The sequence below is a fragment of the Pyxicephalus adspersus genome, chromosome 10 (genome assembly GCF_032062135.1).
Source record: "Pyxicephalus adspersus chromosome 10, UCB_Pads_2.0, whole genome shotgun sequence".
In the NCBI taxonomy this organism is placed as follows: domain Eukaryota; kingdom Metazoa; phylum Chordata; class Amphibia; order Anura; family Pyxicephalidae; genus Pyxicephalus; species Pyxicephalus adspersus.
The window spans coordinates 32,728,889-32,751,235 of record NC_092867.1 but is presented as its reverse complement, the minus strand read 5'-3'; the positions used below and the strand labels follow the sequence as shown (position 1 = coordinate 32,751,235).

The window sequence follows — 22,347 nt, the reverse complement described above, 5'->3', positions numbered from 1 at the left end:
GCCCCCTTAGATTGGCGGTCAGGGGAGAAAAGCCCCCTTAGATTGGCGGTCAGGGGAGAAAAGCCCCCTTAGATTGGCGGTCAGGGGAGAAAAGCCGTCTTACATTGGAGTAATGATCCTGGCTTACAGGTATGTGTATCCTACGAATGGGCAAACACACTAACAAATGTTTGGACAGCTAAAATTGTAAACCTATATCTTTTTGATTAGTGTATTAAGTTGTTTTCCTTGAGTTCCACTTTGTACGCTTGTTTGGCTCAGTATATCAGGAAAAAAAACTTTGCTTTGGTCTTCCTCTACATATTATCAGTAGGTTGGCTCTTAGGTGTCACTTAGGGTTTACATAAGCCAAATGGTGTAGTTTTGCTCATTTGCTGCTAATGGGCAATGGCAATAAAATCTTTACAGATGGCAGATGGCTTATGTTTCCAAATAGAATCTTCTGTGTCAAAGTCATAACCATTGCAGTATTGAGAAAAAAAAATCCTTTATTCTTGGAGGAAACAAGGATGAAGGAAGGTTGATGCTTGGACGTGTGTGTTCATTTTTGAGCTACTATATAATGATACTTTTTCTGCATTCTTAGATCTAATACAGTTTTTTTTAAAGGGTGACTTTAGTTTTAGTGAATGTTTACCCTTTAGGGATAAACCACATTGCAAAAAAAAGCTCATCTCCAGAAATCTTTACTCCCATGCATTGGTGTGTTTTCATAGACGAGTTCATAGAATTCTTTCAGAATAAGTCAAGTTTATTCACCAGGAAAATAAACATATCTCAGATATAAAACCCCAATGGCATACTTGATCTAGAGGAAGGCAAAAAAAACCTAGTTTACTCTGAGGGGGAAGAAAATGCCCTTTAATGAACAGAAGCACAGCCCATTTGTTCAGCAGATTAGTTTTGCACCCACTTATTGCTCTAATGCACCAATCCACACCCTGGTCCTGCTCTGTGCTGTTCAGTACTTGATGTCTCTGTGTTGCTGGGTGCCTCTGCTGTGGTACATGGATGTGGCTCAGGGCTATAGAGAATAACAAAAAAGCCATATACACACACACAGAACATATGTTTAATGTCCACAGTGGCATTTCATCTAATCATTTTTCCAACATTTTGCAAACTACAATTACCTCCAGCGTTGGTTCTGAGGCAGGGTTATTAAAATCTCATGAAGGCCAACTGAACCATTAATTGAAGCAGCACAAACAACTTTGTGCAGTTTACGTTAAATTAATTTTTGACATTTGTTTCCAGCTTAAAAAAAAAAAAAATGTTGATGTTACTCATTAGATAAACTTGCCTTGTGGAGGACGATGTTCCTAGTGAGGGTAGCGCCATCAGATTAGGGAATTCGCGCATTGCTGGCAGGAGGAATATATTCAGCACCCTCTGCCAAACGTCTAGTTCTGTGATCATTTACGCTTTTAGCTAACTGGAATAAACAAATTTGTGTTGCTATGACAACAGCGTTCACAAGAACATTAATTCGGTTTTTACAAATATAATACCAGAGGTTTTTATAGGTCAGTCTTTTTATTTGTTTAAGGGAACAAATCAAGAGAGCGTTAGCTTTTAGGACTATGTCTTAACGGAAGGATTAGTGGTAATAAAAAATGAGTAAGACAGATTGTTTAGAAAAATAAAAATACATTCTGTGACCTTCAGCAGCCAGATCCGAGCATTCATTTTCTTACATGAAGCAATAACAACCAAGATCTGATGCAACACAATCACTTTTATTATTGAGCCTTCCTCCTTGCCTGCCGTATGATTTCTGAAGGGCTACATTTTAACTAGCAGATCCTTATTTTTCTTCCTCTTAAGAGAGTCAATTGTCCCAATTTTCTTCTACGCTCTTCCCATTTCTCCTACATAGATGTAAGCTTCTTTATTCCTTTGTCATGCACGGAGAGACAGGACCACTAGGGGGCGCTGCGGCTTGTATGGAGGTGGTGTGAGCCCTGAGAAGAACCACGGCGCGGAGTCTAAGCCGTAACCAGGTTTTCTCCAGAGCCTCTGATGGTGAGGATGTTGCGCCACTGGTTACGGCCAGGTTGCGGTCGTTGGGCACACCAAGGTGGGCAAGCACGGTACAAAATCACAAGGCGGATAGACGAGAAAGGCTGGGGTCGAAACAGTCAGCAAACAAGATAGTCAGGTCACACGCCAGGGATCCAGGAGACAGACACTAGTGACACGGGGCCACTGCGGGCATAGGAGACACTGGAAGCAACAGGAGACTCAGATATATACACAGACTGACAGCAACACTGGAACAGCACAGGGAAGTTGACTGGGAACCAACAGACCAGACAATGAGGGGTTAACGCAGGAGCTGGACAGAGGAAACACTGAATTTAGCCACAGGTGAACACGAACTAGCTCACAGAACTAGGGTCTCGAAACACGTTGCACAAACATAAGATACAGTCTGTGAGCTAGCTAAATAGCCAGGGCTGATCAAGAAGCTATTTCCTGATTGGCCTGCGGATTGGATGGAGTTGATAAAGCTTGGAAAATGAGGTATGCCCGGCTACAGAACTGCAAGCGTGAGCAGGAGAGTGAAGCCTGTGCTTTAGTGAGGACCAGGTAAGTGTGACACTCAATATGAACATGCTTTGGTGTATGACCAACTTTCATTAAATATTGCTTGGCAGCCCATTTTTTATTGACTGTAGGAAACTTTAGAAAAATGTGTTAAGGCTTTTTGGTGGATTACTTCTGATCTTTTTACTATTAATAACATTGACATTACCATTTTTGTGCCGCTGGTTAAATATTAGCCTATTAGGGTCTACCTAGCAAGTAAGGGAGTGTGCGAGCAAATGTTGAAAACAAGCTCCTCGGTGTTCCAGTCCTGCAAGATATAAATTTTTGTGTCTTACTTTAGGTTTTTTATTTTTATTGTTATTTGATTGTTCTTACCTTTGCATTTTAATCAAGGTGAATGTTGAGGAGGCCACCTCGCTGAATGTATTATCCTAAAACTTGGCTCTGTTTGTGAACACGCAGAATGCAAAATTGCTCTTACAGTGTTTTTTATGTGACATTTTATAGTATTGCGTCAGCATCTTTTCTTTGTAAACTGTTTAGTTCTCTATCATAATATCGTATTTATACAGTTCATTGGCTCCTGCCATCATTGAAAGTCACATTGATGTTTTAGTACTCAAGTTCAATTACTTCACTTCCTTTAGACATGCCAGATCAAAGTAATTTAAAGCTGAACATAGGGCAAACAACCAGATGTACTGCACTTATAAAGGATTTGTAATCCTGTTCAGACTCTAAACTATCTAAGAGCTTGATGATGTATATGGGAAGAATACATTGAGAGCAGGTTTATCTGGAGGTAGCCCTATTTAAGGTACACATGTCCAGCAGCTAAGTCAAGTCCCCCAAGTATATGGCTGCACCAAAATAAAAAATAAAAATGGCAGCCATTCAGATCATGTTATCAATGGGGATCTCACTTGGCTTACAATAGGTATCTTGACATGGCAAAGTGTCTTCTCATGTGTATGCCTGCACCAAATTAAAAAAAGAGAAATGGCAGCCAGTTAGGCAAAGTTTGAAATGGGGACCTCACTTGGCCTATGTTGGGTATCTTGATGTGGCAAAGTGGCTTCACATATATTTGCCAATTTCCAACAAAAGCCTCTGTTTTCCTAAAGAGGAACTAAACTAAAAAGTGCCTAAAAAAAAAAAATAGTACACTTACCTTCAATCCCACAGGGCAGTCCGATCCGGAGGTGTCCTGCATCAGGTCCTACGTCATCATGGCATCTGTCCTGAAGCCGGCGCTCTGGGCGTCGCCATTTTCTCCTCTGCTTCCTGGTTCTTCATCCTACGCCACCCGACCCAGGTGCAAGATCAGAAGACGTAGGATGAAAAAAAACTTTCTGATCTCACTGCACATGCGTGAGATCGGCAAATTTTTCTCTTTGCGCGAAAAGGCTCCATCTGCACATGCCCAAAATGCTCGGGCATGCGCAGAAGGAGCACCCAAGAGCCTCCCGGGATGCCTAGGAGGCCAAAAATTGGGGGGCGGTGCTGCACCCTTTTTTTTATATTTTTTTTTTACAAAAAAGGGTGTTGCACTTACAAAAAAAAAAAAACAACAGAATTTTTTAGCCTACATAAAAGGGTTGTCTACCCTTTTAAGTAAAGTGAAATTTCTGAGTTAAGGTACCCTTTAAAGCAAGACTCAAAGCAAAAATATCATGATGAACAAAAATAGATATTTAAAGATAAAGAGATAATAAAACTAGCTTTTGTTAAATCTCCATCGCCATTCCAGAACCCCTCTATGTGCATTTTTTCATTATTGTGCTGGGCAGCATTATTTAACCATTACCTATGAGCACAATTCATCCTGGAACTGACCCAGCCTGTGACTGGACAACAATCCAGAAGAGGCACAGTAATAACCTCAAGCTTTTCTACACATAAACTGATAGGCTTCTTGTATTGTTTCTTCCTTTCATGTTCTAGTTTGGCTATAACAGATCTGATTCGGGTACCTACACTACCTTACAGTGGCCCATAACCAGCTCTGGCAGGTTACTCCTAATGACCAACGTTCTTTTTTTTGGGCAGGTGACTACAATCGCATATTGTTTCCTAGCCGTTCATTTAAAGAATTTTATGTAGGTACTGGTGAATTGATTATGAAGAAGATTTGATTGAGGCAATCACTTAACTTCAATTTTATGCTTTATTCATGTTTTTGCCTTAGGGCTTTTCATCACATATCTATTGTCTGCAATCGTCATATGCTTTGATGTCTGTGAAGATTATGTGTTATTCATGTAACAATGCTGGTATTTTTTAGGTTAAAGTATATCGAGTCCAGTAAAATATTTGCTTGTTCCTACTTGGTTTTACCATACTAAGGAGGAAAATCCTGTTTGTAGGAACAAATATTTACTTATATACTTGTTTTTAACATTATTGACTGTTCCACCCAGTACAGATTTTTGTGTTGGCTTAAAGATACAAGCCCAGGGTTCCGAGTTTCCGAGTTTGCAGGGGGTTTCTTGAGCAATGAACAATTTGTGCTTATCAAGTTAGTTACCAATGACACAAATGATCTATTTGTATATGTGTAAGGGTGACATTCTTTTTTTCCAGCTAACAGTGTACAAGGCATTCATCCCATTGACCACCAGGTTTAATGTACCATCAAAAGGGCATAACATAAATATTGGTAAGAGTTCCCTAAGATCTAAAAAATTATTTCAAGGGTTCACCCATAATAAAAAGGTTAAGAAAGGCTGTACTAGACTGTGAAGTAATAAATCAGGGATGTAATAGGTCATGCAGTTCATATCATAAGCTGATCACACATACCGTACCTCCTGTGTTGACTCTCTGATGTGAGTTTCATGGCGTTTCCCCACTGTGTTCCATATAGTGCACATCAATCATCATGCAATGCCTAGTGCCTTAGTGATCTCTGTGGGGCCAGATATTGTGTTATTATTGTTAGCCTGTGCAAAAAGGTTACCATTGAAATTTAAAAAGGCTACAAATAAAGAAAGAGGCATAAGATTTTTTCTTAAATAAAATGAAAAAAAAAAATGTATGCCTCTTTCTCTATTATAAGCTTGTTCCAGATTGAATGTGAAGCAAAACCTCTTTGTTTCCATATGAAAAAGGGTTTATATCTAGAAGGAAAAATGTCCTCAATTTTTTCAATAAATTTGAAAGTTGGCTCACGACTTTGTCTAAGTTTTTAACTTTGGCCTTCTGTGTATTAGAGTTTGATACCCCTGCTGTATAGTATTGTCTTTTATTGCCACCATACTGGCTACAAAAAACGTTATGTAGGGACTGTACAGGACCGCAGGGATGGGGCAGAAGGCATGTTTCCCCCTATTTAGAGAATAGGCTCTTTAAAATTAGGGGGAAGTGTTTAACCCAAAAGTTTTTTTAAAGCTGAGTGGTAGCACCAACGCTTAAGTAACCACCCAAAAAAAACGCCGGGTGGTGCGCCCGACTAAAAGAGGTTGGGGAGAACACTGAGGGGGTATTCTGGGAAAGGTCCAGAATTAATAAAGAGCAACTCTACAAGGGTTACTGCTATTTAGTTTGTTAAACTGACTGTGGAATGGGAAGGAAGGAGCTGGGTTGGCTTTCCCATTCCATCCAGGCACATACTGGAGTTTGGCTCCAGACAGGAGGTCTGGCTATAAATGGCACAGATGGGCTATGAGGGAAAACTAGGCCTTTGAAGTGGAATGACAGCAAGTAGGCTGCAGACAAGGCTGGATGTGAGCTCCACTAAGGAGCTGTGTTGCTTTGGCCTGGAGTCTTTTTTTTAAACTATGGACTGTGGAATTATTCCCAAACTGATTTGTAAAGGACTGAAAACTCAGCACTGTTACTAGCTGATGTAATCTACTTTTAAGTTTTGTTTGTGTGTATAACACAGGAGGTGAAGGGAAGAGTAGCTGTCAGCAAAGGATTAGTAAACATCAAAGGTGCACACCATGCCTAAGGCTAAACTCCAAAGTTGTACAGGTTCCTCTGCTTTACTGAAATGTCTTACTCTGATTTCACTGCACAGTATGAAATTTTTACAATGCAATAAAAGATGCAACAAGTCAGATAAGGCCTATATTGTCTACTAGCTGGAGAATGTCCAACATCAGCTGGCCCAGGGTTTCATAACTCCAGTAGGCCAGCATCCACACAAAGCAGCAATATATTCTGTAAGCAACGGTTAACAAAAAATAGTTAGAAAATTATGAAAATCCTGTTCTGTATGTGACCCAACAACATATGTGGGCTTTACCTTGAGTGTTTGGCACGAGGCCTGCACAAGGTACCGTGATGTGCTTAAGAAGCTTTTTTACAACATGTGGGCCCTATTAGCATGGTAATGAAGGGGAATGGAGAGACCAGGATAGCAAAATATTAGAAAATTAAACTCCATTTCATAAGAATTTACTTTATTCTCTATGGGTACTCACACTGCTTTTCCATCCTCTGACCATAACAAATCTAGCAGCAATTAAACACTGCAAACCAAGTTTCTAAACTGTATAAAAATGCTTGTATCCTCAGTTCTGCACTCACAATACTTGAACAGGGAGTTTTTGACTGGCCCCACCGAATAACAAATCCTTTGGATGATGGAACGTTGTCCATAAAAATACATATAGTGGATGTTTTTCTACTTGAGATGGTCTTACTTGATGTTAATGACAAATAAAAATGTTCTTGAGATAGTTTCCATTTTTAGTAGACCATCTTTAAGATGTGGTTTAAGTTGTGACTTTAATGTGTAAAGACTTCCACACTTAATGTTTTAAGTGTAAAAAAAAAAAAAACTCACATGACAAAAAAGTAAGTGAACAAAGGTCATAATTTGTGTGGGTTGAGCAGTATGTTCATGCCCACGCAGTTACTATCACTGTTACTCATGAACCAAAAGTTTTCACAAGTTTCCAGTACATAGGATAAAGAATGATATGTCAGATATTATCAGACTACACAACTCAATACCTACTTATTTATTAAATTGTTGACATTGGTTACATTTTAATCCTAGTCTACCAAAGATTTAGTATGTTAGTTCCTGTGCCAGGAGTAAAAATCTGAGCAGAGACAGTGAAAGTTGACAGCTCAAAAAGTATTCACCCTCAATGAAGGTGAAAACAGATGTTTATAACTAAGCACCTGCAATCTTTCTCAGTCAGGGGTTCCCAATATGATTATACAGTGAATTAATGTTATAGCTTGGAATGCACACAGACAGTCTATGACAGCCATTGCCCTTCCCCTGTGAAATCAGAGTAGTTCTGCATTCTAAAGATGGCCGTGTGCCTCTATTATATTCTAATAACAATTGCAGTATTATTATTATTACATTATTAAAAAAATTAACCATAAATATATACACACACATACAGAACTTTGTGAAGAATTCCATTTTTTTTAATAGGCACACATTGGATCTCCATTCAATCAGTGTCTACAGATAAAAGCGATACTCGGACAAATGACACATAAAATTGAAAGATATATTGTTCACCCACTCATCACCTCTCCACTAAAGGAGCCCACAATATTTTAGTTACAGTGCCAGAGCACCTCTTAATTTCACAGACACCCACTTTCACCTATTTGACTGTGGCCATGTTCAAAGTAACAATGTCTGACCTATGCAACTTTTGTTGCAATCAGTGACACTTTATTATATTTTACAGGTCACCAATTGGGAGTTCCCCAATATATTGACTTCAGGAGTATGCCTCTCACTCTGGCATACATTCGGATACCCAATACAGATTGAAAAAATGACTGTGATGCCTTTTCATGTGCATACATGTGTAGATCCTTAAAAATAGAGAAGTTCCTTATTTTGTCACTGATGGTTTTATAGTTCAAGTCCATGCCTTGGAGTAACAAGAAAAAGTACAGCTGAGGTGGAGTGCTGGAAACGCCAGACGCTGCCAATGCGGAGATAAATCTTATGAGTGGCCCGTCGCTGAAACTCCCTCTTCATTGAAATAGCGCCGCTACTAAAATTCCCGGATTATTTGCGTCTATAAAACAGTCCAATGTGGGGCCACACAGAGGCAGAGCGCCTGCTGGTCTATACGCGTCAGTGATGCTGGGAATTGTAGTAGCGGCGCTATTTCTATGCAGCGGAAGGCCAGCTTTAATTTATATTTAGGATTCCTTTGGGGGCCAAAAAAAAGAACGTTCTGGCCAGAGTTTGACACCCCTGCTATACAGCTTTGTGTCTACCGGTAATGCTGACATCACACCCAAAATGGCAAGACCCCTTAGCAGTTTTTTGAGTATTTGGGTGGTTATACAAAAGAGGCATTTACAGGTCAACAACATGCAGTTAATATGTTAAATACACATACTGTCTATTCTTAATGGAATATCGTTAAAAAAGGCTTTCCTGGCATAAAGCTGCAGATTGCCATTGGTAACTTGTCATTTAGCAATTGCTAGTTACCTGGCTGTTATGTAGGCTAGTGATGAGCAAAGATTTTTAGGTTCAGTTTATGGAAGCCCTGTTGAAATTTGCAAAACCTGAACTTGAATGCAATGACAGGCAAACCCTGTGGTTAATTCTTCTGGCTATTTTTAGGGCTAACAGGCAAATTATTAAAAAAAAAATGAAAAATGTTAATAGGCAGTGATATGTAAAGAATACATCAAGCAAAGCGCAACCACATTAAAAATACACAAATGCTGTATTTGTATTAAGTTGTAGGGTTCCTCTAAAACTCCAACCAAAGCCTTACCCAGGAATGCAGCCTGGCTTGCAAAGAATAGAATGGCAGTGAGTGTGCCAGACCTGTACCAGACTAGAACAGGGGAATAGGTGTTCTTCACTCATACCAATTCTCAATTATTTTTTTATTGCTTTATATGTTCCACAATGAAGCTCTCATAGATTAGCGTTATTGACTACACTTTACAGAGGGGGCTTGATGAGGAAGTTTAGCTTCCACATATATTTGACAATGTATTTCACCAAAACTTCTGTCTTAGACACAAAACATTGTTTTTTGAACATTTTTGGTGCTGTTTATCTATTTTACCTTACCTTACTTTATTGAGCTGTTTATAAATTGTTTTTAGAGCTGGTGTCATTTTTGTACCAAAATTTTTGCAGTACTGGAAAGCTCCCAATATATGGAGAAAGGTGCCTTCCTCGTTGTTGCAGCGGCCTCTCTTCTTGGTTAGGACATGTTTCTTCTCTATTCTGGAGATGTACCAAGAAGTTAGATTTAATTCCTCTCTCAGAAGTCCCTGGAACAGATGTCTGCATTAAAAGATTTCTCCTAACCCTTTGTTTTGTGGATACGCCAGTGGTCACCAGAACAAAAACAGCAAAAAAGAAAACCTTGATAGAGGGCCGAAACTTGTCTCAGCTCAGTCTTTACAATAAAATAAAAGTTGGGAGGTGGTGGAAGTGGACTGGTAAAGTTACTGAAAAGTTCTCTGCAACGTGCAGGGATTATTGAAGTGGTACTTACCATGTACTTAATAATTCTCTTAGCTGCAGCTGTTTATTTTCTGTAAGTGATCTCCTAAACTTTCAAGCTTTCCTGGTAGATGCTTAAAAGCAATACCAACCTGGTCTCTAGAGGATTTGTCTGGAAACTTTTACGTATGAAAAACATGACAGAGCTTACTGAAACTGCATAATTTTTGGCCACAGAAGATTCTACTTCTCTAAGAATGTCGACAGTGAAACTGAAGCAGCTAGTCTTTTATTTGCTGTGCATTGGATATCTGCGTTCATTTGCATCTTCTCATTGGTTAAACAAACCTTTTTGTATATTATTGTTATTTTTATATTATTTTAGTATATTATTGTGGTCTCTTTACATTGGGTTAATTGAATTCCCTTCTTGAATCTTGACCTATAGTTATGTTAAATGAAGCATCTTCCTCTAATTGAACGCAGCTTCCATTTTATTTTATGATGGTGAATAGTCAGCCCAAGCATATGATTTTTTTTTTCTAGACGTTAGCTGCAGAAACACATCACCGATCACGTTGCTTACTTTTTCACAGATTAAAACAACTCCCTTGGTCTTTGAGTGGATTTTCTGGATTTAAAACATTTCATGCTCAGTGATATAAGTGGATGGATCTAAGTCTGCAGATTCTTTATCAATTGGGTCCTTGCTGTGTAAATACATCTTCTATTTACAGCTTCTTTAATCCTATATAATCCTAAAATAACTGTGTGTATAGCCAAATGGTAGATTTAGCAGTTTTGCAAAGTATAGTGAGAATTTTACTGTGTGTAACATGGTGCCCTATTGTATATAGCGCCCAGGGTAAGGCGCTTAGTTTGTTAAGGACTCTAGGGAATTGTGTAGTATTCTGCCAGACAATTGGCTTTTTTGAAAAGACGGTTTAAAGTGTCCCAGAGGGTTGGGAGGGATCCTTGGCCACCCGTTCCATGTCCGGGACTTAACCAGTACTTATAGATCACCTGTGCGAGCCCCATCCATGCACCAGTCCAAGACTCCCCAAGCCAAGCAATGGGATACCCTATCACACATGGTATAGTATTTCCTATAAATTGTGGGTATCTGCAATAGATAGCTTTATGTTTAGGAAATCAAACTCTATTTTCCTTGCCGAGCCATATGGACATAGAAATAAGTGTATAGTCTGGATGTGTGTTTATTATTTTGTTTATTATCTGTTATTTTGCTGCATATAAAAGTGTCCCTGTTAGTAAACCTATTGAAGGACATTGCAGATAGCACATTATTGGCTTTTTTGCTAATCACGGATGACCGAAATTTGCAGTTTCCTGAAAAACAAGATTAAACCTTAGCTTCAGCCAAAAAACTTTTGAATATGCTATAGAAATATATAAAATTTTTAGTACTGTCTCCGACTCTTAGGAAATTTCCCCTCATCTATGAACCCTGTGACAGAAAGGCACAGCAAGTAAACCTATCAAAGACTTTAAATCATAAGCACTCTGTTCATGAATAAAAGTTTTGCTGGAGTTCAGGTTCAAGCCAATCTTTAGCCTCCTCATTTCTTATTCTGATTTCACTGTACACTGTCAGATTGTCACAATTTTCATTAGAATTTGCAGCAAATCTGATAGAACTTGAGGACATCCAGCATCAACTAGCCCCAGCATTCCAGTCATTGACCCACTACATGGCCTTGTATGCCACCATAGCGGGTGGAGATGACTTCTTCCAAATTAAAACAAACAACTTCTGGGCAAAAAAAAAGAAATGTTCTAATGGCCACTGTCCATGTGACATCTTCACCCGGACCTCTCCATGTTTGGGATCTTTGGCCAAGTTGGTTGCCAGGCTGAATGGAGTCCATTCATTTACAGCAGCCAACTATTCCAAAATCGTACATTGAGCTGTGCATGTGAAACCAGTTGTACATTCAGCAAGACACTGAGAACAGGCAGGTATTGCAGAGACATAAGTCCATTCCTTACACAATATATAACTTCTCCGTTCACAACTTTTTGCTTTTTTAGTTTAATTCTGCTTTAAAGTCCTGCCTGTGTGTCAGCCACAATTTTGTGGCAGTTTTTTTTACATACACGTTATTGCTTTTCCTGTTGCATCTGGTCTTTGTTAGTTTTAGAACTGAACAGAAGCTGTAGTTTCTGGTAATACTGGTAGATCTGGTAAAGAAACAATGTATTAATGTACAGAGAATAATATTCATCACACATTTCATAAATCCCACAATCACTTATGATATTTTGCACTGGTAGTATGAACATGACTCCAGTAGACAAGTTAATGTAGAATGTAGAAGCTGCTCAAACCAATCTTGGTGCTGACATTCATTTTATGGTGCAAGGATACATGTGTTTTGACTGATAATGGTTAAAATACGCAATGTAAATGTTTCAGTTGCAATGTCTGCTTGGCTTTCTTCCAGTACTGAGATGAGGCTATAAAAATGTACAACATAATAAAGACATTGGAAACCTAAATACTGCAACATTGCATTAAAATATTGTATTCTTCCAATTGATCAATCAATAAGACATAAATATAAGGGGTTACAAACTATATTTATACTTGTGATGTACAAAATGCTTTTGTAACTTTCTATTTATTATGTGCTTTTCCATAGTTTTTGTGTTGATATGTTTGATTTGATCATTGCAAAATAGCTCTTGCAATACCAGTTGGCAAAATCCCAGTGATTAAACAATGCGCCTGGTGTTGGTTTCCTCTCCCTAAAACAAACTATAAAAAGGTTGGTCCAATATATATACAAAATGTTATATTGACGAGTAAGCCCTGCACATTTTGTAAACTGCAATTTCCTTATACATCTGCTTGATTGTTTTTTTTTTTTCTTATGAAATAAAAATTCAGGATCCTGTAGCTAATATGAGGCCTGTTTATAAAATATGTGAGCGAAGAAACAGGAACAAAAGAAAAGTTGTTACCTGTATTGATCAAACAAATTCCGTCTTTTAACCTCCCAGAAACTAAAAAGGACCTTGAATGATTGATATAGCAGCTGTTGACCAATCGGGTTTTCTTGTTTGTCTTCCTGTTTCAGTTCATTGGTTTATTGTGTAATGGTATTATCTGGTACTCGTTAACAATTGTGTTTTCAAAATGAAGAAATAAATCTCCAACTTAAGGTAAACTCTATTATTGGTTTCCTTTTGTAGTTTTAAGTGCAGCGGGGAAAAGACTACAACTTTTGGCAGGTTCTAATTGCTGTCTGTAAATCCACTGTAGAGATTTTATTCTCACTTTTTGTCCCAGTGGTCACCAGTAGAAGGTCACAGGACAGAAACGCATAATAAATATTGTATGTTGTTGTTGCCTTTGCTGTCTTTAGAGATTTCCTATCAGTAAGCATAAGTTTCCTCAGTGGCGACACACAGTAATAACAACCAGAAAGGCTTTAACCTATGTACCTTTGTCCAAAACAAAAAGCAGAGTTTTGATTGGAGTCCAGGTTAAGATACAAAGGTAAACAAATGTTATGATTGCAAAATGCTTGACTGGCTAATAAAAAATCCTGATTTGCTGCCAAACATTGCGATAGAAAAGTGCATGGAGCAGACGTTTTAGGCCCCTTTAACACTTTGGATTGAAAACAACACAGTTAACTGCTCCCAGGAGTATAGCAAACTGCTGCCACATGCCTAGGAGCTGCAAACCGCACCACAGGCCTTCGTATTTGCAAACATTGTTTTTACATTTATGGTGGCATTGTCGTTATTCTACTAGAGGAGGAAAAGCAAGTGCCCAGCCAGAAATAAAATGTTGCTTCCTGGAACAATGCTGCAACTGCAGCAAAACTGCATGCACAGAATGGTTCCGGAACTGCGTGAGAGTGTGGTTGACTTTGCGGTACAAAGCTGCGGCCAACTGTAAGTCATAAATGGCCCTTACAACAGCCTAGGAGACTTTTATGAAGTCTGAGTCAACTCTTTAAACTCTACTTGTGCCCAAACTATGGATATTAAAATGTCTGTAGACATTTTCTTAATAAGCAGTAAAAAGTCCTAAAACAAGCCATCCCTTATTATTATTATTATTATTAAACAGGATTTATATAGCGCCAACATATTACGCAGCGCTGTACATTAAATACTTCTCTAGCTGCTTACTATGCGTACTATGAAGAAATTAATTCTTGAAGATCCTCAAGGATGACAACAAGACAAAGTGCTTGATTAGATGCAAATTGATTGGATTGTAGATACATCCTCATATTACAATCTTTTAGCAAAGTTAGGGTCACCATACATGTTACAATCAACCTTAATACTTGCAGTATGCTTCGAGGGTTGGCAAGAAAAGAGCTAATGTCTTTGTTGTGAACTTTTGAAGATTAATTATTCCAGCTTGCCTATAGCCAGAGAGGTGAATTGGGGTTAATGTTATAGTAATTTTACTGCTTGTTTAGAATTGTAAGGCTGTGTAAAATCTGGGCACAGGTTTACTTTATGTAAACCTTTGCTCTAGTGGCCATGGAATTAGCACATTATCAGTTTCAGCACAATCTGCACAATGTAAAAGGCACCTATACCGGCAAAAGTCCTTCCATGGTGAAGGTTTCTGGATAGCCGCTCATAGAAGATTTGATAAGTGCCTAAGTATCCTGTTTTTACAGAAGGACGGCTTTCATTTATTGTTTTCCTTACAGACTAATATTATATGGTAGCTTTGGTCCTAGAACATACTAACGTAATAGAAACTCCACGGATGTTCAGATATTACTCAATAAAAGGCTGGGGCTAATGGCAAATTAGCTGTAACCTTCAGCATTAAGTATATGATAATAAGTGTGGATGCCTAAAAAACTGTAGAAAGCTTTGGGCACTAATAATAATTAAAGAAAATTGTAATCAGCAGAAGGAAGTAAAGGTTATGAATAATAAATAATGTTTACAATGTTGAACCTTTCATTACAAAGGCAGGGTCAAAATTATTTTTTGTTTCCTTAGTCTGCATTAGAAAACTGAGTTTGTAGCTGCAGCTAATACATTCTTTCTTAGCAGAGTTAGAACCCTGAAAGTTTTTTTTATTGCTGTCTGTGTGCCAATAGGGAGATTCCACCTCTTTATTTGTCCTGGCAACTATTTTCTTCAGGATAGTAGGTGTAAGGGGAAACTAAAATATTAGTTGTCAGAGAAGGAATTTAGGTTAATCTTCCATTAGGGATATTTAGCGTTGCGAAGACTTTGTCTTGATACCTGTTAAAAACAATTAAAATTGTTCTTCACAACGAGATGCAGACAGATATAAACCTGACAGGGGTGCTCATTCTCTGCCAAGCTGACCTTTGAGACTATATGAACCCATATACCACCCTTCCACTCACCTCTAACTGAATGTTTACTTTTAATAAAGCCCTTCTTTGAGTATGAACATCAATACTTTCTATTGACTGTCGAGTGTTTGGGAACTTTATGGATATAGAAAAGAAGCCCTAACATCAGCAAGAGGGAGTCATAAAGGGACCAAGCCTGCAAGAGAGAATAGGAAATTACTTATAATACTTTGGGATGAATGAAGAGGTACTGGGAATCAGAAAAAGAATCCGAGACAGTAGAGTTGGAGATGACTACAGAGGCAATGGTGATCAGTAATGGCAGAATGGTATTGCTGAAGAAACTATGGGATCAGTGAAGGTAGAATGAGATGGCTGAAGAGGCAATGCGAACTAGTGAGCATTATTTTGGTTTGGATGAAGAGACAATAGGAATCAGTGACGGGGCAGTGGGATGGCTGAGATAATGAGGAATTGCAGAATGGGTTACATAGTTACATAGTAAGTCAGGTTGTAGAAATACATCAAGTTCAACCACAACGAAAATAAACATATCCCAGATAAAAAACCCTATGGACATAGTTGGTCCAAAGGAAGGAAAAAAAACCTGGTACAATTTGCTCCAACAGGTTAAAAACATTCCTTCCTGATTTCCTGAGGCAATCGGATCTTCCGTGGATCTTCTGTTATCTTTACTTGCAAAAAAAGGTGCACAATCTCACATCTGTGCAGTGGGAATTTGGATGAGGTAGAACCTGTAAGAAAGAAGATGACCACAGGCCACAGTCTCAACTACAGTAGAGACCAGTGAATAGATCAGTTGACAAAACCATTGATTTACAAACATCCTTTACAGTAAGACTATTATTAAATCAAAACAGTAAAAAGTGTTTGAATCCCCCACAAATTGAGCCCAATGAGTCTCATGCTGTCTCGACTTCCCTCTTCTTTCCAGCGATGGGCAGAACGACATGCACGGTCAACTTCTTTTTTTCCTGGTTCTACCCCATCCTAATTCACACTGCACAGGTGTGAGATTGTGCCTATGTCCCTAAAGCCTGAGAAAAGGAAAGAAGCTCAGCGACCTCCTGAGATATATAACACAAGTATTTGGATATAATCCCTCACATAATAGATACTCCTTATTGGGGTTTACCCTTTAGGGGGATAAGCCCAATTCTCTTTCTATAGGACTAAAGGTAAACCCCAATAAGGAATATCTATCTTGTGATGGATTGGTTTTATTTATTTTAGTTATTTTTTTATGGAATTTTGATGTTATCCAATAAAGAGAAAATTTTGTATATAAATTAGTGGTAATAGTTGGTCTTAAACCACCTCCCGAAAGTGTGTGGTTCACCAAAAATTGGTTTCTAACTGCTTTACCAGTAGTTTTTGTTTTGTTTAACTCTCATTACTTTATGCCTAATGAGACTATTAGCCTCTCTTGCCTCACATGTTGTTCTCTTAGCTGAGCAATAATATTACTAATCACAGCAGCTTATGATCCAGCTTTTCTTGTTCTTCACAGACTGCTGTATATTGACAATCATGTACACAGGAAGAATCCAGAAAGGGATGTGAAAAGGAGTCACTAAAACGTTAGGCTGTAGTGGAAAACAAAGAGTGGCATTGACAGACACACGGGATTGAGCATGGTTCAATGCTAGAAGCATCCACGTCACAGGTATTGCAGCTAAAATCTACTGTTCCTAGTGACTATTAGAGTATATTCATCGGTATCATGTAAAGGCTCCAGTGTAATGTATCCACATAGCAAGCTGTTATATGCTAACAATTGCATGAGAATTCTTTAAATCTAGCACACAAAAGGAGTGATATAACTACTGCAGTCCAAGCTTTTTCCTTCTCCTGCACTTGACAGTTCAAATGTGACAGTTCAGAGCAGAGCAGAACATAACTGGTGGAATTGAGCATTTGCATTTAGAGATGTTGCAGAAGACAGGTGTGTGATGGTGGTTAGATTATCTCTTGACATCTGATCACCTTCTAGTGGCTATGGGCACTTTTCCTCCTGCTAATTATAGAGATTGGCTAGGAAAATCTATCCAAGCTCTATCCCTGGAGGTGAAACGTGTGTGTCTGCAGAGCCTATTAGATGTATGATCATATGAAAGTAAATCAGTATGTACCTCTAATAACTGCTGCCTGGTATTATAAAAATAGTTTGCTGACTGGTTAAACAACACTAACATTAAAAAAAACAGGGTGGTTTTGCTTTATCTGTCACACCATAGTTATGGAGAAATCTGAGCACGTGCAATAGAAATGTGAGCGGAGAACACATTTCCAAAGCCGATTGTTATTTATAAAATCATTATTTTAATTAGCCTTCAAAATAAAGTAGTCTAATATTTTACAGAGTCAAGCATAGACAAAAGGGTAAACTACCCTATGTTCTTGGTGGGTTAATATAATTATATTATAATGATCAGATACTAAATTTACCTTACCATTATCTACACATCATTATGTGAAGTATGGACAAATGACAACAATTGTATCAGACCATCTGAACAATCTGTTACATACCTGTCTGCTACTGTAACTTCTTTGGAACTGAGCCCAAAGCCCTATTAGTCATATTGCAAAAACTCAATATATAACTTCCTTGTGTGGGCTGTACAAAACAAACATATAAAAGATTGCTTAAGTTTTTAATTTCACTTTTATTTCACAACTCATTTTGCATGTAAGTGTGGATTTAAATGATAAAGGCATCAAAAGTGAAAAAGAAATTATGAAATTATCAATACATGTATTATTTTGCATACAGCTACCAAATACAAAAAGGTATGTTGTTGGAATTTTGTTTTATTTTAATAATGCATTTGTAGGTAAGTTGCCTTTCTGGAAAGTAATAGCAATATGCACATTGTTGCAGTTTATTGTTAAACACAGTTTCCCAGCTGCTTTAGTTGGGCTCCCATTCAGCACTATGCACTGTAATGTTAGGCTCCCCATGTGGCCAACCAAGGATCTCCTAGTACAGGTAGTCCCCGGGTTACATACATGATAGAAACTGTACGTTTGTTCTTAAATTGAATTTGTATTTAAGTGGGAACAGGTACATTATTTTAATAAAGGCAATTAGGACAGATGTTTGTCTCAACATATTATTAGGCAGCATGGTGTCATTTACTGTATGAAATCCTCACTGTGAGTTAATCACAACAAAGCAAACAAAAACTTTATGGAGCCTGGACATTCATTAACTTCTGGAGCAAACTGTGCTTTGATATGCAAAAAAGAAACAACTGCAGACTTTGTCTTGGTCATTAAAAAGTTACAAAAGCTTGCAGAACAGCAAAAGACTGCAAGTTATGCAAACTGCCCCTCCCCCCTCCCCCATCAAGCCTCTGTCCTGCACACGAACGAATGTGCAGGGAAGTCCTTTCATATCTAGGAGTCGTTCGTATGTAGGATGTCCTTATCTCAGGGACTACCTGTATTCTGTATTGTATTTGTAATTTCTTTATTCTGGAATATTACTTAAGTAGTGAAAGAGGAAGAAAAAAACTTGGGGCACCCATAAGATCTTGCCATAATGTGTAAGTTTGCACAACATGTTTTTCTGGGCATACTTACCTTGCAATGTGCCTCCCTCCAGTGGTGCACACGCTTACACTCTTGGTTCCATTGCTGGCTGTTTGATTTCGAATTTTTGGGGGGTCTCTATTCATAGTCCTCTGTCTTCTTAATAGACTCAGCTGAGAATGTGTTATTTTGTTTCAGCAACCACAGTGTGCCAAGATTGTGCACTGAGCTGTGCATATGTGGCTTGCTAGCAGGCAAGGAACAAGCATGTATGGCAAAAGTGACATTCCACAAATTAACTCAACAGTGTTCTCCCCAGGACCATTTAGTTGGGCGCTCCACCCGGAACTTTTCAGTAACCACCCGGCTGTATTTACGTGATTACTGATGAGTTCAAAATACAGGGGCTGCCACCCACCTACAATTTCTTCCCACGCTCCAAAAATTATTGGGTTGAACACTGCTTAGGTCAATTAAAAAAAAATGTTTTTTATATTTTTAAATTTGCATATTTTAGTAAAGCAATACCCATAATGTTGAAGGTCCTTGCACTCCGAGTTCATGTGAACACAGAAACCATTCTTTGTCTGGGTCTCTTGATTGCTCTGTTGTGTTGTCTATCTCTTACATTCAGGATCAGTAGAGAAATGCTCTCTTATATGGGTGATAAATTGAAAAATGGCCTTCTACATGTGGGGTCAGTGGTGAAGTCCTTCCTAAATTGTGGATCAGTGTGATAGTACTCTATAAGTACTTATTAGTAATGGTCATTGTAGTGCTCTTACATTGCATTGTAGTGGCTATGCTTGGCTGAGCACCTTTTTAGCACATTTGTTACTTATATGTTCCCGGTATTTTTTTTAAATTTATTTTAACTCAGAATATAGAAAAACAGCAAATAACTGTTTAGAATTTAAAATGGATATTTATATTCGTAATCCAGTGGGTTTAAAACATACGTAGTGAAGCAGCTTTATAGCTGCAGCAAAAGTTTAACATTAAGAGTGACTGTCTTTTCAGCTTATCTCTATTCTTCATGCTTGACCCAGTTCCAGAAATAAGACCAGGATTTCTAACTCTTTCCATGCCATTGCATTTACTCCACAAAACCCCCCCTCTGGAAGTGAGAAGGTTGAATACATATGCTTAAAGTATAGTTAATAGAACTGCGCAGTGTAGCTCTGCGTCATGGTTCTTCTTTTCCCGAGAGTTACCTGCTCTCTGCCTGGCACCTCCTCTCCAAGGATTATGGAAACATTAAATGAAAAGTTCAATTTATTAAAATGTAAGCAGTGTCATTGATGATTGTCAGCTGTTATAGCGTTGGATCATTTATTATGCATTAAATTAGTAGAGATTCACCAGGAATGATAGATCTGTTATAATTACAAGCTCGCTGGCTAGATGCAATTAGGAAAGGTCGTATAGCTGAGGCTGTAAAGGTCTGAATGAGGCCAGTACTGGAATAATAGCTATGCTGGAAACCAGCCAACTATGGCTTAGCTGTATTTCACTAGAAAAAACATCCCTGACTGAGTTTCCTTGTTCTGGTCAGGGTATAGCAACAGTGGCTGAGCTGCTAGTTGCAGTTTTGATGTTCATTATACGTAATTATAATACGTTCCATGATATTGGTGTTGGGTACATAAATATTTTGACTTTGGTACTCAAGGGAATAAAAGGAACCTATAGCATACTTTATAAACATACCTTTTCATCAATTAGTCTGTGCATTGTTGTATTTGCATCAAGCCACAAATATCCATATTTAGAATTAAGCAGATTCCCTTTAGAATTTAACAAAATGTAACTTTCCTGTTAAAATGAGAATAGCTAGGTATGCACTACAGAGATTCAGATGCCATGGGGATCAGGAGAAAAAGGTATAAGCTTTCTATGCATTTGGATAAATGACATGTAAACTTACACATGAGAAGAAAGTTATCTTGTAAGGCTTGAATAAAGCTTTTCCAACTCTAGTTTGGAGCCGCCATGTGTGCGGTCCTTCCTCACCCCCAAAACAACCACATTTGTGCCTTTGCCACCCCTCTACCCCCAGCAGTCAAGTTTAAATTTCTAATAAAACAGATTTGTCCAGATAACCAGATTTAGCTTATATAGGGACACAGTTATTGTATCTAAACAGACCGTGTTTGAGTAAAGGGGTATATCCAATCCACTTGTTTTCAAAAATTTCTAGAAATTGTTTCCTTCCTTCCTTAATAGATATAAACATGCCATTTAAAATATACATTTTTATTAAAGCAATTTTCATTTTAAAAAAAAGTATTTTGTTGTACAAATTGTGCTTGGATGTCCCATGGTTAGTTGAGTTGTTAACTTGAATGGAAGCTACTCTTCATTTAACGTTTAAAATTCAATATCCTGCCTAGGAGCAGAAGCTTGTTATAGGTTTTATTAGCCAGAAATCCTCTTTTGTGCCCTTCCCTGTTCTTGCAACTGCCAACTTGTCAGTCATTGCAGTCACATCTTTCTAGCTTTGGCACAAACCGCTATAGCCCAGCTACTAGGCAGAGAAAGTTAAAGGTGCAGAAAACTTTCAGTCTATTGATGAAAATGAGCAGCACAGAGTTTAGTTATTTTTTTAGTTTATGCCAGGCAAGACCAATGTATGCCATTGATAAAATATTTTTTTTCTCATGGAGCCCTATTCAGAGTTCTCCCTAGGCCCCTTTTAGCTGGGCGCACCACCCGGCACTTTGCACTGACCACCCTGCCTGTTTTAGGGTGGGGACTGAAAGTTGGATCATAATACAGGGACCCCACCCACCCGCCTACAGCTTCTTCCCATCTGTCTTGAAAATATTTCTGGGGAGAATACTGCTATTCATTCTTAGCATTAAGCTTATCTTTAGAAAACAATCACAAATACAATTTTGTATGGTAAATTCTACAAGAAGGCAAAAAGTGTAGTAATTCACAATAACCTATTAGAATTCATATAATCCTGACGGGTCCTAAAGTGTGTGAACTTTAACAATGGATTTCTCTTATTTGCTTCCTTTCGTTATATAAACATTTTGTTATATCTGTTATAAAAGTGTTGAAAGATAACTAGTGATCCTACTAGAAAACTTGTAAGCTAATAGCGTTCTGTGCTGTCTGCCCCTGTATGTATCTCCCCTCTGTCAGCTCTGTTTAAGTAAAAATAAAGAAAAAAGCCTAAAGAACGAAAACCATTGTAGACCCCACAATTAAGAACTGGGAAGCTGCAGCATATTACATCTTTGTTACTAGGTTAAGATGAACTTTATTTTTCAAGGAGGTATTGTTGATTGTTTTGTAGTGCTTTTTACTGCCGAGTTTCCTAAAATTTGGGTCAGGACCGAATTGTGATGGGTTGCCACTAAACCTTCTAGCCTAATTTTTTCCATTAAAATTGCTGATGAACGTCTTTTAGAGCTTCTTATATTTATATCTGTTATAGGTATATATATATATATATATATAAGTGTGTGTGTATATATATATATA

General features: G+C 38.1%; 1 protein-coding gene across 4 annotated transcripts in view; it reads left to right on the top strand.

Annotated features, from left to right (window-relative positions):
• LOC140340048 (uncharacterized) overlaps positions 1–22,347 on the top strand; it is a 115,703-nt gene that overhangs the window by 6,988 nt on the left and 86,368 nt on the right. For 2 of the 4 annotated variants that reach the window (XM_072425023.1, XM_072425019.1), the window contains exon 2: positions 16,826–16,981. The exons of 1 other annotated variant lie outside the window; for it this stretch is intronic. The gene's annotated coding sequence lies outside the window, so the exon portion shown is untranslated. Of the gene's footprint in view, positions 1–13,602; positions 13,889–16,825; positions 16,982–22,347 lie in introns of those variants that run through there. One more of the 4 variants, XM_072425020.1, reaches the window with a different exon arrangement.